This window comes from Lycium barbarum, chromosome 12 (genome assembly GCF_019175385.1).
Source record: "Lycium barbarum isolate Lr01 chromosome 12, ASM1917538v2, whole genome shotgun sequence".
NCBI lineage: Eukaryota > Viridiplantae > Streptophyta > Magnoliopsida > Solanales > Solanaceae > Lycium > Lycium barbarum.
In genome coordinates, this window is record NC_083348.1 from 47,465,381 (window position 1) to 47,471,380 (window position 6,000).

Below are 6,000 nucleotides of genomic sequence, written 5' to 3' on the forward strand. Positions count from 1 at the left end.
ACGGCTCACCTCCAACTTACTATATTTAACAAATTTCATCCATATTAACATACTACAACATGCATAAAACATTCACAACGCATAAAACAAGATCAAATCTTACCTTTCTTCTTCAACTCCACAAATAGGCTAGGGTTTGCGATCTACTAGACGGATGGCTTGATCGCTCCAACAACACTTCCACGCTACTTAGGGACCTCCAATTAGTGGATTTACTCCAAATAAATATTTTTGGAATGGCTAAAATTGGACTTGGTTTTTTTCTTGGTTTGGCCGAGAGGTTGGAGTTGTTGTTCTTCAACTTCTTGATTTTTTTTCTAAGTGTATAATGCTAGAAGATGACTTAGAGGTCATATTTTAAGCTCCTAAATGAACTGTCCATGTGTCCATGGCCCACACATGTGTTGGACCACTTAAAATTGGCCCCAAAATGTGTGGGACCAATTTCAAGCCGCACGGCCAAAGGGCCTACTTTTGCAAGATTTTTAACGTCCAAATATATGACTTTTGGTCCCAACTTTTCTTAAGTGTTCCATGCTAAAAATTTCATGTACAACTTATGTCTCAAAATAAAATCGAAGGTCAAAAGTCCCGACTTCATGTCCCGGAAAGGTCTTGGCCTTAACTTATCATAGTTAATCCGGATTGTCCCAATGTAGAAAATACGGGACGTAACATCCTTCCCCCCCCCCCCCCCCCCCCCCCCCCCCCTTATAGCATTCGTCCTCGAATGTTGGATTAATTCTACGGGTCTTACTAACAATTCGGGGGAGTTTCTTTTATAGCCATCACATACAAGTCATTCACAAAAACAACATAGTCAAATAAAGGATTCGGATTACCTGTAGGTACCGGAAATAGGTGAGGATACTTTTTCTTCATCTGCTCCTCAGCTTCCCAGGTCATTTCTTCTCGGTTATTATTCCACCACAGCACTTTAACAGAAGCCACATCTTTATTCCGCAATTTTCTTACCTGACGATCCAATATGGCTATAGGCTGCTCTTCATAAGATAGCTCCTCTGTGACCTGTATATCACCTGTAGGGAAGGTTATGGAAGGGTCACCAATAAATTTACGAAGCATAGAAACATGGAATACCGGGTGCACCGCTCCCAAATCAGCTGGCAGATCCAATTCATAGGCCACTTTGCCTATTTTACTAATAATCTGATAAGGCCCAATATATCTCGGACTGAGCTTTCCTTTCTTGCCAAATCTCATAACACCTTTCATACGTGACACTTTCAGGAACACCCAATTGCCAATCTGGAACTCTAACAATCGACGTCGTTTATCAGCGTAAGATTTCTGTCGACTCTGGGCCGCTAATAGTCTCTCTCGAATCAGTTTCACTTTATCGACTGCCTGCTGGACCACATCTGGACCGATTAATTGAATTTCACCCACGTCAAACCAACCGATCGGAGATCTGCATTTCCTGCCATACAAAGCCTCATATGGTGCCATCTGAATACTGGAGTGGTAACTGTTGTTATAAGCAAATTCAATATGCGGCAAATGATCATCCCAGCTACCCCTGAAATCAATAACACAGGCACGCAACATATCTTCCAGCGTCTGAATAGTGCGCTCGGCCTGTCCGTCGGACTGAGGATGAAATGTTGTACTCAGACTCACCTGGGTCCCCAATCCCTCCTGAAATGATCTCCAGAAATTAGCTGTAAACTGGGCACCTCTATCAGAGATAACAGACACTGGAACTCCGTGAAGTCTCACAATCTCCTTAATATATAGCCTGGCATAATCTTCAGCTGAGTATGTAGTCCGAACTGGAAGAAAATGTGCTGATTTTGTCAGCCGATCAACGATAACCCATATGGAGTCGTACCTCCGTGGAGTGCGAGGCAAGCCTACAATAAAATCCATGTTAATTATCTCCCACTTCCACGTCGGAATCTCCATCTCCTGCAATAATCCACCGGGCTTCTGATGCTCAATCTTTACCTACTGACAATTTGGGCACTGGGCAACGAACTCTGCTAGATCATTTTTCATACCGTCCCACCAATACAGGCATCTAAGATCATGATACATCTTCGTCGACCCTGGATGAACAAAATATCTAGCATAATGTGCCTCGCCCATAATCTGTCGCCGCAGCCCCGCAACGTCAGGTACACATAATCTGCCGCTGTATAACAATACTCCATCGTACGTAATCTCAAACGAGGTCTTCTCCTTTTCACGGGCTGCGTCTCTGTACTGTATCAGAACAGGATCCTCATACTGACGCCGCTTTATCTCACCCAGAATAGAGGATTCGGCCATTCCTCGGACAGAAATCCCAGCATCTCCAGAAGCGGCCAAGCGGACTCCAAGACTAGCCAGCTGATGGATATCGCGAACCATTTCTTTCTTTTCTAAAGGCGTGTCCGCTAAACTGCCCATGGACTTACGGCTGAGTGCATCTGCCACTACATTAGCTTTCCCTGGATGGTATAGAATATCAACATCATAATCCTGCAGCAACTCTAACCACCGCCTCTGCCGCAAGTTCAGCTCCTTTTGCTTGAAGATGTACTAGAGGCTCTTATGATCTATATAAATATCAACGTGAACCCCATATAAATAATGTCTCCACATCTTCAAAGCACGAATCATCGCAGCTAGCTCCAAATCGTGAGTGGGATAATTTCTCTCGTGCTTTTTGAGCTGCCGGAAAGCATAAGCTATAACCCTACCGTGCTGCATCAATACACACCCCAAACCCATACCAGAGGCATCACAATAAATAACATACCCATCTAGACCTTCAGGAAGAGTCAGGACTGGAGCTGTAGTCAACTTCTCTTTCAGCAACTGGAAGCTACGCTCGCAAGCATCAGACCACTGAAACTTAGCTCCCTCCTGAGTCAGCCTTATCAAAGGCGCTGAAATTGAAGCAAATCCCTCTACAAATCTCCGGTAATAACTGGCCAACCCCAGGAAGCTACGCACCTCCGTAGGCGTCGTAGGTCTAGGCCAACTCTTTACGACCTCGATCTTCTGGGTATCCACCCGGATGCCATCCGCTCCAATAATATGCCCCAGGAATGCCACTGAAGACAGCCAGAATTCACATTTAGAAAATTTAGCATATAAATTCTGCTGTCGGAGTGTGCCAAGTACCGTCCTCAAATGATCTGCATGCTCTTCTTCTGATCGTGAATAGACCAAAATGTCATCAATAAATACAATCACTAACATATCAAGAAACGGCCGGAATACCCGATTCATCAAATCCATGAATACCGCTGGAGCATTAGTCAGCCCAAAAGACATCACTATGAATTCATAATGCCCGTAACGGGTCCTGAATGCTATCTTAGGAATATCAGCCTCTCGTACCCGCACCTGATGATAGCCTGACCGCAAGTCTATCTTCGAAAAACACCTGGCACCCTGCAACTGATCAAACAAATCATCAATCCTGGGGAGGGGGTATTTATTCTTGATGGTTACCTTATTCAGCTGTCTGTAATCAATACACATCCGCAGCGAGCCGTCTTTCTTTCTCACAAATAATACCGGAGCTCCTCAGGGAGATGTACTGGGCCGAATAAATCCCTTCTCTAATAAATCTCTCAGCTGCTCCTTTAATTCCTTCAATTCAGCAGGTGCCATTCTGTACGGAAGAATAGATATAGGCTGAGTATCTGGCATTAGATCAATAGCAAATTCTATCTCCCGCTCAGGGGGAAGACCTGGAAGATCGTCTGGTAATACATCTAGGAATTCATTAACCACTGGGACTGACTGAAGAGTCGGTGCCTCTGCCTCTAAATCATGTACACTGAACCAGATGATAAATATAACCCTTTCTGATCATTTTTCTTGCCTTGAGGTATGAAATAAACTTACCCCTCGGCGATGCTGTATTACCTGCCCACTCTACAACTGGTTCACCTGGAAAATGGAAACGGAATACCTTCTTTTGACAGTCAACATTAGCATAACAAGAAGCTAGCTAATCCATACTCATAATATGTCGAACTCAATCATATCAAGCTCTACCAAATCTGCCTTAGTGCAACGGCCACAAATAACCACCGAACAACCTCGATAAATCTGTCTGGCTATAACAGAATCCCCTACTGGTGTAGCTACCTCAAAAGGCTTTATCGGCTCAGATTCTATCCCAATTTTATTAGCAACAAGTGGAGCGATATACGATAAAGTAGAACCAGGATCAATCAGTGCGTATACAGATCGGGAGAAAACCAGTAATGTACCTGTAACAACATTTGGCGAAGCCTCCTGATCCTGACGGGTAGCCAATGCATATATGCGGTTCGATGGACCGCTAGAACCTGAAACACTGCCACGGCCTCGACCGCGACCCGCCGGTGTCACGACCCAACCCCGTGGGCCGCGACTGGTACCCTAACTGGGTACCCGTACATACCTACCCGTCCGACTTTCGAATCATACGGATTTTTTTTTTTTGAAACAGAAGTTATAGAAGTAGGCCGATACAAATACGGCACGCGCGCAAACATATATATACATACCTGAACATACAGACATTTACAGATAAGCCGATAAGGCTAACATACAGACGAAACCCGTAACCCACCCATCTATCTACAGGCCTCTACAGACATACAGAGTCATTTGACGGGACAGGGCCCCGCCGTACCCAGAATATCCATACATACAGAGTATACAGAAGACAGGAGATATATACCAAAAATATACGCTCCGGATCAAAGGAGCTCTTCAAAACAGCTGAATCAGAAACCTACGCTGGCGGCGTATCACCTGGCGCTTCTGTACCTGCGGGCATGTAGCGCAGCCCCCGAAGAACGGGGGTCAATACGAAAAATGTACCGAGTATGTAAAGCAGAAACATAACAAATATCAGCATAGTCCGAACCGGAGTCACAGAAATATAACGGACAAAACCATAAATCAGACTGACGGACAGAGTCATGATCCAGACAGACATACAGAATCGTGTTCCATACAAATAAATCGAATTATGGTTCGGACAGACAGGCGGAATCATAATACGGACAGACGAGCAGAATCAGAATCCATACGGACATACAGACCTAGTCGTAATTCAGACGGACAGACAGAAGTATGTCGAACAGAATTATGCATGCAGAGTAGTACAGAGTCATACAGAATCATACAGAGGCATGTGCTTATATAAATATAGATAGCACACGCATACATTCATACAGATCCCGGCCCTGTCTGGGGGCGCGGTAACAGAACCCGGCCCTCTTAGTACGGGACGCGGTGGACAGACAGAATCAGATCAGATCATATGCCATCCTGGCCGCCATCCCCATACACAAATCATAATATCATACAGACATACAGATCCCGGCCCGTACGCTGAGGGACGCGGTGAACAATGCAGAGAAATATGCACGATAACAGAACCTGGCCCGGGTCGCAGTGAAAGAATGCATTGGGACAGACACGAACCGATAAATGAGAAACTACTTACATACAGACTCAACATACAGACTCAATCAAACTGAAGGGTGCCAAACGGCGAGCAAAAATCAGAATATCCAGATAGTATGCATAGTACACGCCTATGTCCTAGTTGGGAAGGCACGACAGATTATTATCAGAATCGGATTCTCAGATGTTCAAAAATCATTTGTATAAATTACACAAAAAGAGCCATATTATACACAAAATAATAGTCCAGAAGTTTTTAGAGAAAATCGGACCAAAACGGAAGTATTTAAAATTTTACAGAAGATATCGGGCCTTGTGGGCCCGCCTCGGACCAACTCGAGGCTACATAGGTAAATTATTGCTAATAGACCTTATGAGGTCGTCCATAGTCGTTTGGAAGTGTTCCGACTCCGTTTAGGGAAGTTTTGTACAAAAATTCACTTTAAAGGCAATTTGTAAGAAAATAGCTTCAATTGAATTGAAGGAATTGGAGCGATTTTCCGTCTCGAATTTCGGGGAACGGAGTCGTACTTAAGGCTCGCGGCCGAGCTTACCACATCCAGAACATGCCTAGGA